We start from the raw sequence: 13180 nt of genomic DNA on the forward strand, positions 1-13180 counted from the left end.
GGGCAGGGGCTGGTAGATCCCCTCTTGCTGGCCCAGGGAGCATTAGTAGGCAATGCTGTTTTGAACACCCAACCCACGGCCAGGCCAGCTTTGGGAGAACAAAGCTCCAGTGCAATGCTAAGTGTCTGTACGGAGCCCAGCAAGCCCATTATGAAAGCTCATACTCTCTCTGCAGGTCATTTCTTTCAGCCCCCAAACTTCCTGATGCATTCTAAGGACAGCCGCTCTTGGAAAACAAGCCTTACTACCTGTTTGCCAAGGAGTTATTCCATTAAAGGCCAGATTATCCCGAACAGGTGAGACAACATTTGATTTTTGCTTCAGTTCAGTTTTGTCTCTCTCTCTCACATGTGTCCTGCATGGATACTGTATGAAATGAGCCATTCTAAAAACCATGGCCTGAGAAAACATACCCTACAGCCAATCACATATTTTTTTCTTCTTTCCTTCATCAATACAGGCAAACAAACTCCTTCAAACTTCCCAGCTGCTTACTCCAGGTACAGCAAATCTTTGGGGCTGATCCTTCTCAGTGCAGGCAGGTGCATCAACATGTGGACCCTGCACTTCTTCATCCTGAACTCTACTTCCTCCCATGAGCCCTCAACTCCAAATGTTTTGTGGACAAGTTTGCAAGCACAATTTTACTAACTTTGCCTGTGCAGCATCTGCACAAGAGATGAGTGCATGCATTCCCTCTTCCAGTGCTGAATTAGATTCCTTCAGCAAACTTGCAATTCAACCTAAATGTCTATTAAAATTTACGGAAAGATAGATTTGTATCCACTGTGCAGTAGGAGTGGGATCAGCTGCCAAAGTAACACATTTTAAGAAAACCCTATGAGACATGTTGATCTCAGGTGGACCTGTACTCTTATCTTAGCACCAGTAACACGAAACAGTGGTGCTTCAAGGTTGCGGGGACTGGTTTCTCCACTTTCTAATGCCATTGATATTCCTTACAACTATACCATGGATAAATAGCCCCAGGGCCATACCCTGCCATCAATTACTTACAAGTTTAAAAAATGTACTAGCAAATCAGAGAGGCCAAATCCAGTCAAGACTCAAAGAGACTGAGAGCAGAATTTGGCTTAGAGATGTAAGTGAAACGTTTCCCTGACACACACAACACAGTACATTTCCCAGGATTCGTTCTTCCTACAGAAGGAATCAGTGTTTTCATGGGTTTGAAGATGAACTCAGTTACATTTTTCTCATGATGTGGAAATGCAGGAAGCTCATTTCTCTTTGATGGTTTGGCTGTATCTGCTATAGAAAAAAACCCCACCTCTGTGATCTGCTGCTGACAGTCTTCCCTCATTGTAACAGAATCTCCTGCCCACCTGGAGTATACTTAGCTGACGCTATTTTTATTTTACAGGAGAAATAGGATGTAGTATCCATTGCTTCTGGAAGAAATAGTGAGGCTGACAGGAGGAAAACCTTAAGCTACTGTACACTTCAGTGGTTTAAAGGCAGGTAAAGAGTCACAAACTCTGGTTATAATTCCTGGCTGTCTAATTGCTTTGGTTGTATAAACTTGGATATCTCCATTGGAACCAGAGCCCTCAAGCCACTAAGAATTTTGTATGAAAGAGAATTGCTATTTGCTTCAAAATTTTGCTGTCTCCAAAATTCTCCCTCCTAAATACTGTGAAGGTAAATATTTCCCTCTCACTGGCATGGCAATTCTTAACTCCTTTTTTTCAGAACTCATTACAACTTTTGGATGAAAGCTGTTAGACAAGTGCAAAACAGATTTGACACCTTCTTTATATAGAGGGCTTTCAAGGTTTCCTGTGATTGTCCACATTTTTGGAGATTAGTCAGCTTTTTGAAAGGATTATGCAGAGTGAAAGCCTGCAACAGCAGGAGGTTGGGACCAGTGACCCAGAAGGTCCTTCCAGTCCTGTGTTCCTGGAGGCTTTTCCAAGCCATACTAAAGATGTTAAAGACTACTTGTGTGGTCTGAACTTTACATACGCTCCTCACTAAAATTTTTTGTTGCATCCATTTGATAGGGTGGAAGCAGGGGATGGATAGGGCCTCCATGGAAGGGTAAAGAGAAAGCGCTTGCCACAACAACAATAGAGAGCACCGTACAAGTTAGCTGACAGCACAGGAAACTCAGGAAGTGGTCACACATGTCAAGAAACACCTCAACAGATGCAAACAGCCTCATCTCTTTGGCCTTGAGAGCCCACCTCTAGAAGCATCACTTGTGTTACCACTGCCTGTTCAGTCCTGGACCTCCCTTCTGAAACCAAACAGCTAGTAGCAGTTACGATGGTGGTTTTGTGATGTAGACACCTGTCCGTATGAAACTAATCTGGGACCACCAAGCTCATTTTCTTGTGGTAATTTACCAGCTTACCATATGGTAATAATATTTGACACACCATCTTGGGCTGGATTAAAATTAGTGATCCAGTAATGAGAGATGTTTTGGTTATGCTCTTAGCCAAGTCCATACCTTACCTAGCTGGAAAGTAGGTAATGGTTTTACTTCCCAGTGTTGGGACAGGTATGTGTTACAGATGAATTCAGGTAGTCTCACACCCCACCACCTCCAAATCTATCCCATCTGAGGAAACCAACAGTTTCTGATGTTTAAATGTGCTTTGCCACCCAAAATGTCAACCACATGCCACCTCCAAGAAGGCCACAATTCAGTGGTTGCACATCAGACCGATTGGTCCATATTTATAAAGTGCTTTGATACCCCAGATGAAAGGACAGTATATAAATGCCCCATTCAGTTAGGTTACATACAGTAAGAGCAAACAGAAAATTCATTACCCACAGGGTTAGAAAGGCGTATTCCTGTTTATTAATTGAAGACCACATAAAGAATGCTTGGTTAAAGTGTTCCTTTTGGAGTGGACATTTCAGTGCTGGTCCAGTGAATGAAAATAATCTTGAAAATTTGCATGGGCAAACGGCATAAACATCAGGTTTGCACAACTCAAAACAAAATTCTCCTTAAAAATGCAGCAAAAGGCTTTTATATGGGACTATCCCTGTTTCTTACACACCAACGGGAAGTGAGGCAGTCAGTCCTTTGCCAGGTCAGGACTACAGTGAAATTGTTATCTTAGCAAAATACAATTTTGAAAAGAATTGAAAAAGAATAATTGTTACATGGTGAGCATCAGCTACTACGCGACCTAGTATGTGTCATGCTTAACCACCTATGGGTTCACCATACAATTAAATTCCCTCTCTTTTATGCATATAACTAAGTCTTTGGGTTTCTAGACCTGTATTCCACACTTCTTTGTGTATTTTTCAGATATATGACCTTCTTGGTTCATTTTGAAAACTATGTTAATATCTTGGAAACTATGTTAATAATAAATAAAAAAACCCCTATGTTAATAATAAATAAAACCTTTCTGTCTGTCATTTCAGAATTCAAGTGCTGTGTACATAGCCATTCACAGTCCCTGGGAGCATGGAGTGTCTTTCATATATCATAACCGTAAAAATAAATTACAAAGCAGAAAGCAGATAAGGCACAGGTTCAGGCTGCCTTTTGAAGATTTATTAAAACAAACTGATATTTCTTATAATGTGCATGTAACCAGAATACATAATTGACAATGATAATCATTAACAGGTACTAATGTTGTTTCAGAACAGAGGACGGCGCGAGACAGACTAAACCTCCATGCATGCAGTAGAGGAAATCCAAACTGCGATAATTAAATGCAAATAAAGCCTGGGGGCAGAAATTCCTGGTCTCTCTAAGATAAGAGAAATGTATTTCTACCATCTATACTTCATTTATTTCTCTTGAAGACTCTAATTTGTTTTTAAGCTAATAGATCAAACATTCTTGTCACAGTTCGTACAACTGTCTCAAATATGTGAGAAGTACCCGCCAGGCGAGGACCACCAGCAATTTTTATGATTTCTTTACACTACAAATATTTGGCAGAACTGAAATCACCCAATAAAATAAACCTGCAGATTCATCTGCAGTTTTAGACTCTCTCCAAGTATTTTTTGGACTCCTTCCCAAAATAACTGATGCTCATGATATTCCAATATCAAATGAAAATATGTCCTAATTTTCATGTCTCACTACCACCATCTCTTATTAAAGAGAAAGTTGTCTTTTTCCTAGTGGGCCAGGTGGCTTGGAGAGACCCATGCGGCCATGAGCAAAGCTCTGGTCCGGCAATGCTTCTGGTCCTTCACGTTGTTGGGTTGGTGGGATTTGGACATAACACAAAGGCAAAACCATGGAGCAGTAGTGGTGGAATATCATTTCTTCCAGTACCAGCATCATCTGCCAGCTGGTGCCCAGAGAGCACTGCAACATGTGTGTCCCCATCTCTCCAGGGGAGAGGAAGCTTGAATTTAATTATGTGCAAGAATGGCTTTAGGGAAAGGTCCAGGATCCTCTTTCAAATGCCTTTGGCAAAAGGAAAAGAGAAAAAAATACGGTGTTTGAAAAGCCTGTCCGGCTCTAGTGACACTGCAGAGATCTTCACTGAAAACCACTCAGCAGCACACAAATGTTGCAGTCACCTTTGTGAGGTTCAGATCAGATAGCTGATACTTCAGAAAGTCAATAGTTGAGCTTTATAGACATTCAGCTCCTCTTAATATTATGTCCATACGTTAAATATAAGAATAAAGTCTTTCTCCTCCAAACCAAAGACCAATTAATTTACAAACCACCCCAACCTTTCACCTCCACTGTGGCATTTGACAACCAAACCACATCACCGTTTATTCATCCCACCAAGGCATCCCAGACAGCCATTCCTAAACAGCTGACACTGCTCTTCCCCATTCCTGCAGATATTTTTTTCTCCAGAGGTCTTGAGCTGTACAGTTTTAGCAAGTGCTACTTGCAGTATGCCTTGTAAATCCTACAAACCAATATAAATTTTGGTGCACAGAGTCAATTTTACATGTTTTCCAGCAGAAAGGAGCATGGCTTTTGTTTCCTCCAGCCTCCCAGCTGTACAGTGCCTTGTAGGTACTAATTTTTAGGGTTATCACCCACTCTGATTTTGGTAAAGCACCCTAATTTTACGAGGCTTGTCTCACACCTTGTTAGATTAGCTGGCAGACTGGCTAACACTGTCTAGATGGCAAAAGAAAAACCCCTTTATTAGTGTAATGCTGAATTCAAGCATTGCTGTTTCCCATGGATTGAAATGGTATCCTTTTGGATATAGCAGCATAACTCCAAAGCACTCAAATCAAGAAAATGGGCAAGTAGAACCAATCAGAAATTTCCCATTTTGTAGGGTCTTTTTCTTTTTTAATACTAAATTTGCTTTACACGAAGACTGTTGCCCCTAGGAAAAGCTTGACTGCCCTGAAACGTTCCCATTTCCCCTAAGGAGAGCTGAAGGAAAGTATTTAACTCAGGGTCAATGTGATCTGAAAATTGCTCGGGTCAGGTCTAAGCAAATTAAAACTATAGTGGGTCAAGCCAGCCTGACACGGATCTGCTTTAGCTGGAGTTACACCTACACGTTGAGATCAGCATAGCTCTTGGGAAGTGACGGAGATTCACCCTGACAAAGAAGTCCAGCCGGCAAGAAAGCAACCAGAAGATAACAACTTCCACAAGGTAAATAGACAACAACTATAAATGCAGCTAAGTGTTGAAACAGCCCAGACAAACAAAATATTTCAAAATATTTCCCACATTCACAATAAAAGATTTTTCTACGAGTATCTCATTCTATTACAAGTTTCCAACAGTTCTGTTTGGAACTCAAATTAAAGATGAAAATGAATGTTTAAAGGCAGAACACAAATCCGGATCCTTCTTCTAGTGACATGTCTGCTCAGAGGCTTAAAATTATTTTGTCAGCTGGCAGGGAATACTGGATCATGGTGGGATTTCCTGTGTTTCTTAATCCCATATACATTAGATGATACTGTACACTATTGTTCCCATTCCAAGATGGGAAACTGGGGCCACATAAGCACTGCTACATGGGCAATATAGAAAACAGTGAAAGAACACTGCAGGATCTCTAGCTATTAACACTAAAAATCTATCAAGAAAAACTCCTTTGAGGTAAGCTGTCTTCTAGAAGAAGACCACAAAGGCACCACATGAAAATTTGAAGTGGAAGATTGAAAAAAAAAAAAAAAACAACCAAAAAACAACCCCCCCCCAAAATAGAAAGACGTGATTCTTCACAAAATGTGTGGCGAATCTGCGGGGCTTGTGCTGCAAGATGTTGTACAAGAGAAATGTTTGCATGAGGCCAAAAAGTGATCAGATATTGGCAGCTTGTGTAGACAGGGATGAAGAAAAGGGGGGATGATTTCTGAAGCCAGGATGATCCTCTTTGGCTGAACAAAGGTCCCTTCAGAAAGGGGAAGGCTGTCTGTGACCCCCATCTCTCTAGATCTGCCCGGTCCCACCATGTCTGCACTGTTCTTGTCCCAGGCTACTGGCAGCCTATTGAGTCTTTCTCGTTCTCCTTCCGTGACACATTTCATCCGCTACGCTTCAGCTTTTATCACAGGCCTGTAGGTGGCTACAGGGGGCTGGGAGATGGGACGTGTGGTGGCCTGGGCAGCAGACACCCTGCAGACACATCTGAACGTACCACCAGTGTACATTTGCCTGCAATATGGACAAGTGGCAGTGGTGACCGGAACAGTTTCTTCTAAATTTATATTTCTACTCTCATGATCTGACAAATGTGGTATCATTGACAGAGGTCCACACCGAGCCAGTGCTTGCTGCAAAAGGTCCCTTCCCAGTTCTGGCTAAACGCTGAAGGACCTACTTCTTAGGGGTTGCTGTTCTTCAGGAAAAAGTCTCTCTGTTCCCTCATCGACTGCCTACACAAGCTGTCTATATTTTCTTCTCCATATGACTAGAATAATGTATAACAGGAGTTTGGCTCTCCACTGTATGCAAAAGCCAATGGGCTTTATGGTAGAGAAAAATCTCAGCTATGAAGGGACAGTGCAGAAACAAAGACCCAGGAAAGCTGAGAACCTACAGAAAGGGTCAACATTAGCTGAGTTTCCCGCAGGTCCAGTGCAAAGCAGCCTACACATTTAGTCAAAACAACTTCCCATTTATCTTACTTAAGGTTTTGAAGAACGTTATTTCAGTGCCAGCACCAAGACAGAGTGCTCTCCACGACTCAGAAATTGCAGATGGAGACGCTTCCGCCAAATGCCCACGTGGACCAGCTCGCCGAAGACCGATCTGAACTGAACAGGCAAAACCTGGTGGGTGGGAGCTGCGTTAAGTCTCGTGTCCTCTAAAGGATCCGGTAACCCACTCACCATCGGGTTAAGCTCCTATTGAACATGAGCAGAGCTCTTTACATGTTGTGCAACACAATGGAAAATTGAGACCATACCATAGATGAGGACATACAAGTTACGTGGTTTGCCTGAGGCCACACAGTGAGTCAGAGGCTAAATTATAAACTTGGGAGTCCCTGGCTCCAAGTCACTTATTCAATCTATGCTGCCTCTAAGGCATATTACATTGGGGGTATTGTATGGAAATGACATTAACTTTAAAAAGCAGTTTACAGTAGAAGCAAGCAAAATAAGTGGGCTTTATTGTGGGCTGATTTAAAAAAAAACAACCAAAACAACATGAAAAAAGTGACATGAGCAGTTTTGCAAGCATACAGTGTAAATTAATTTTGCACAATTTGATTTCGAAACATCCCTCCTGGATTAAAAACCTAAACACCAAGTTTCAGGCTGTAATGGACCCTTCTTTTCCACTCTTCTTTTTTTCTTCTCTTTTTTTTCTGGCAGTTCTGTTAACCCCCCAAAATAGAGGTTTAATATGGAAATGCTGACAGCTCCTTAAGCAGAGCATCGCATTTGCAACACTGTAATTATGCCTACTTCAAAATGCTCCAAAGAAAACAAGATTTTCTTGTTCAAACAAATCTTGAATGGTTTTAGCCCCAGAATTAAATCATTCAGACCAAAAAGGACTGTGTTAAGCATGCTGAACCAGGGCTGTACCAAGGAGATGTGGAAAGAGATAAATGCAAACTGATTTTACAATATTTGCGTAATTAGATCCACATCCCTGCTTTTCTCTACTGAATGAGTAAAGACCAGATTAACCTTATTATTATTATGTTTATTTGATTGACTTAGGAATTCCATCTGGATAAAAGAGAGTCTAGATGTCTTTCTCCATGCGCGCCCAGCGTGAAGCCAATCAACATGCCTCTCTAAGTAACAAATTTGTTTTATGTCATCTATCAGCAAGATACTGTAATATTGGATATAGCTTTAGCTCAATGGATGACTGGTCCTTAAAGACCACGCAGCTTAGAGGTTTTCATCCTGCATTTTTATGTCCCCACAGAAAATTACTTGTCAGATTTTCCACTCTTGTGAAGACGGTTGTAAGTAAATGTGTGGTGCAGAAAGCATGCATGGCATATTGAAATGAGAACGCAATCAACATCTCAGCACTGCTTTTTTAGTGGAGGATGTCTGCTTGTTTTGTAAGACTTTCTTGCATCCCATTTCCACACTGTGCAACAAAGGCAAAGATGTGCGGAGGTGCAGGGTTCCTATGCCGGTGATGAGAGAGTAAGAGAAAAGGGAAAGATTTCTTCCGCTGCTCATAACATGTAATTTTGATTGTTATGACTGCTTCATGCAAATAATCCTTCCGAACAATATTTACTATATCCTGATTTAGTGTAAGTAATATTAGACCAAAACCAGGGAGGAATTTGGTGTCAGTCTCATGGCATTTGTATAGGGAAAAACAATGTTTTGAGTTAATAGGAGAAGCCCCTGCACATGGATTGTTACTTCCTTTGAAAAATTATTCCACCAGCTAATTAAAAACCACTGTCAGGAACCTTTTCCTGCTAGCTAGCCTTACTTCCCAGAGAATAAGATAATACAGCGGGCTGAGGCTGGAGCACTTTGGACTTATTTCCCAGCTCTACATAACCCAGACAGAGCCACACAGTCCATCTTTATCATCTCCAACCTGGACAATAAAAATATTCAGGTTTTCTCCATTTTGTGTCAGTGTTGTTTACTCAGTTTGCCATCTTTTCTGGCCAGAGTCTTCTGACTGCATGCAAGGATAACAGCCAGTTCAGACCGCTCAGCGCTACTCAAGTGCATGCAGTTAATCCAAAGGAATGGCCATCTGAATCCAACCAAGAACGCTTCTATCATCCCAGTGGCCATTTTGCAACTGTAAATGGACATCTTGTGAATGTTTCTATTTTATCTGATTTCCCACTTCTTGCTCTAATAGGTGTACAGGAATTTGCCATCAGGCTGCAATCTGAAACAGTTACGTTACATGAGACTCTGCACGTTATCTCGTTTGTAGGCTCCCTCCACCACACAGGCTGGCTTTTGACTTCCTCCCGTGCATTATCACAACAGACTCCAACTCACGCGCTTTGCTCTTCTGTTGGGAAAATATGGTGTAACCTACAACACTCACACAGCAACCCTTCCCCCACAGGGGAGGAAGCCTCCAGCCAAACGAAAGCTTTGATATTAAGAGCACAGTAATATGTACACCCATAATAACGCACTTGGACTGCAGCTCTCCTTTAGGAAAACAACAAAACAAAACACTCCTAATTAAGCTATTGGCTCGGAGGAGGTATCAAGTCCAAAATGATTTTGACTCCATATGGAATTTATACGGAATGCAACATGCAATAAAACACCAGCACACCCAGATGTGGATGCTCCCCAGCTGTCTGCCTGCCGCTTTGATGGCAAGCTACAAAGATCCTTTCCTACACAGTCATCTCCGCAGGAAGCAAGAGGTGACTCCTCTGTGCTCACGTATCCAATTGAGCAGTGGAAGGGAAATCTTAGAAGGAAACTTTGGAGCTTACAAATGTAAATGTCGCACTCAGCTTTTATTTTCTGTGTCTTCAAAACAGTGGGCTTTTAGTATCTGGTGCTTCTCAAACCCAGCGAGATGTCACACAGTGCCAAGGGAGACTCCCGGGAAGCACAGCCTCCGTCTCCCCAGGGTTTCTGCTCCCAGCTGTGGATGCAGATGTTATTTTTCCCTGCAGCTGCTGGGGGCAGTAGACAATCAGTCCTGGGTTTCTGTAACCTGTATGACCTGGGTGTGGATCATATACGGGCTATATAGGTGCCCTGATGCTGAACAGATTTGCTAGCCACCTGGCACATCTGGGAACATAGGGAAACCATAAGTCCTGCCTTGAGAAATGTGTATTTCAGTGATTCTTGAGATATAGACAGTTGTGCTTCTGCTCAGGGCCAAATTCTGCTATCTGAAATTGCAGTATGATTTAGGAAATACCAGTTGATTTTGGCCAGAATTTCCCCATTTTCAAGCCATGGGTATACTTATTCTAGATGTAGCTGCGGAATTTTCAAATAAGTTCCAGGAGATGAGTTTAAGCCCTGGCCGGGGTCAAGGAAACAGATTTGCTTTGGACACAGGCAGGAAGCAGACTGCAAGCAGAGACAAGAAAGACAAAACTGGAGGTTTATTTTTACACTAATGGCTGCCAACAACTATTTTTACCCCCAAACCCCCACTCTACAGCCATAAGGCACGCTGGGCACAGTTACTACCAGTGTGTGTTGAAGTGCATGTTGGGTTGCAGGATGTAGGAAGGCCTTAGCCCTGATGGGCAGCAGAACTGAGAAACTGGGTTCAATCCATGCACTAGCCATTAATTATTTCACATTTTAGCACATTGTAGGATTCCCTGGTCTGCCCTGATATCTGTGATCAACTTTAAAACCATTCAAATACCCTAAAAGTGGAAGAGCCCAACTCATCCTCATCCTTAGAGCCCAGAAATGAAGAGCCTGGTCTCTGCTATGCACCCTCAGCAATCAGTGGGAAGGGGGGCTGGATCCTAAAGGACAGCTGAGCCCAGAATCTGAAGGCATCAGAAAAAGCAGCTTTTTGCTCCACTACTGAAGGAGACCAGGCAGCTCAATCAAGCTGAAGTCCTTGGAGGTAGATGGGATGAGCCCTGTGCCCTATGGTGCCCTGTGACAGTGGTTTGGCCACCAGCTCAGAGATGCTGTGGAGCTCCTAATTGCAGTCAAGCTGGACTCCTCTGAAGGGGGTCTGGAAGTGACCTCTAGGTCTCCAGAATTAGAAAACTGTCTTCTCCCTTTCCTGCCCTTCTCCATATCATCTTTTGCTGATGAGTGAGAGGCGCATTTCCATAAAAACAGCCTGGCATGGAGTTTGTGGCTTGCTTAAGTAAAGTTGAGGGGAGCTGAGTTAATGTTCTCAGCCCACCCCTGAGACCTCTGATAGTCCCTCCAGGTTCTAGCATGGCCCACCAGTTGCTGTCCTGAGGGCTTTGCTGTCTGCTGCTCTCTGTTCACCATGTTTCATGTGCTGCGTCTGGCAGCCAGAGAGCTTCATGCAATGGACAGCAGAGATAGGCACCATAGCTACCCATATCTGGGCTACTAATTTAGGCTTAGAGTGAGTGGGGAGAAATAGGAACATTCAGGGTATAGCTCACCTTTTCTAAAACAAATGGCTAAAATAACTCAGGTTTTGTGTAGTTTTCGTTTTTTATAGGAAGCATGAACTCTGTGTGCCTCAGTTTGATCTTCTGCACTCACCTCTGCTCAAAAGCTCGGGGATGGGATTTGTATTTTGTTTTCTCTAGGCTACTCTTACTCTGAAAATAGAGTCCGCTGTGGCATAATGGTCCCCAAATTTTCCATACTGGGGACCTGCCAGAACAGCCCCAGTTGCCCTCTGGGCTGGGTTGGGACAGGGAGGTAGCTGGTGTGCACCAGGGTCTTTCCCCACGTGGGACCACACTGTGGTCAGGTAATTGTAGATGTCTGGTCCAACAGGTGCCAGAATACTCCTTTAATAAAATCATGGCTTTTAATAAGAATAAGAATAAGGAGGAATGCCCAGTAGCTAAAAGGCTAGGCCTTGATCCTGAAAATACATGCTCACATGAGTAATTATATGCACTTAACAACCCTCCTACAGTGCTCTGAGAACTTGGGCACAGGCTGCTCCTGTTCCCATGGGCTCCTCACTTCACCGTGCATGGAGCAACCTGTGTTCCTGGGTCTGATGGGGATCAGACCCCCCGTCAGAGAGCCATGCCTCAGGTATATTCCTTTTCCGGTAGCAAAAATGGAGTTCTGAGGAGGTGGGAAATTTCCAGATCAGGATTTTATTAGTTAACAGGACATGGTTCAAGATTTTTGTATCCTGCAGCTTCCCGGTTTCCACTGACCTGTGCGATGCTGTGAGGATTGGCTGTTTCTCAGGAGATTTAACAGGGATTAGTGGTTCCCATGTTGGAGCTATAAACACAGTCCTGCCAATCACTTCACTCTCCCTATTCATGCCAGGAGTATTGATAATACAAGGTCCTTCTCACTTTCCTCTTAGATTTCACATCTTTATTTAGAATATTTTTCTTTTTTGAAAGATCATCCAGGAATAACCAGATAGGGGATTATTTTAACAACCAAGCTCCAACACTGGACCATTTACCTTGCTTGTTTTTAAGTGGTCTTCTTGTTTACAACAGACTGAAATGTTTTATCAAAATTAGTAACATATGATATACACAGGTGTTTCATACAGCAGCCATATTTTTTTTTCCTAGAATTATTATGTTACTACAAACATCACCAAAATATTTTAATGTGTGTATCAGAGAACTTCTAGGAATACAGAGATCTGACTGAAGGAAAATCCAACAAAGGTTTTCCTGTACAGGCAGTTGCACTCTGACACTAACACAGATCCTTATAACTTCACATTTTTAATGATGGGTTTGTGAGCAGAGCTGTGAAAAGCTCCAGCCTGGAAGCTAATATTGCAGTGAGGCTCACCAGGTGGTTTCTCTGTTCCACCCTAGAGGTAGCTGCACTTCCACTCCGTGACTGAGCAGATAATACATACTCAGGGCTAGATGGGTTTATTTTTTACTCTTACAATGTCAGAGCAATACCCCAGCCTGCAGTGGAAGTACCACAGAGTACAGGAGAGTAAGTGGCTCACAGTAGGTTAAGGACTTTTTGCTTGACTTAGTGAACACATACAATTTTATATATTTTTTTTCAAATGTATGTTGCAGCTTGGCCCTTCTTTTTCTCTGCTGTGGGTAAAAATAGACTTGGGTTCTGTTTAGCTAAATATTTTCCTAATTCTTCCTCAATCCTC

Source organism: Falco naumanni, chromosome 6 (assembly GCF_017639655.2).
Source record: "Falco naumanni isolate bFalNau1 chromosome 6, bFalNau1.pat, whole genome shotgun sequence".
Classification (NCBI taxonomy): domain Eukaryota; kingdom Metazoa; phylum Chordata; class Aves; order Falconiformes; family Falconidae; genus Falco; species Falco naumanni.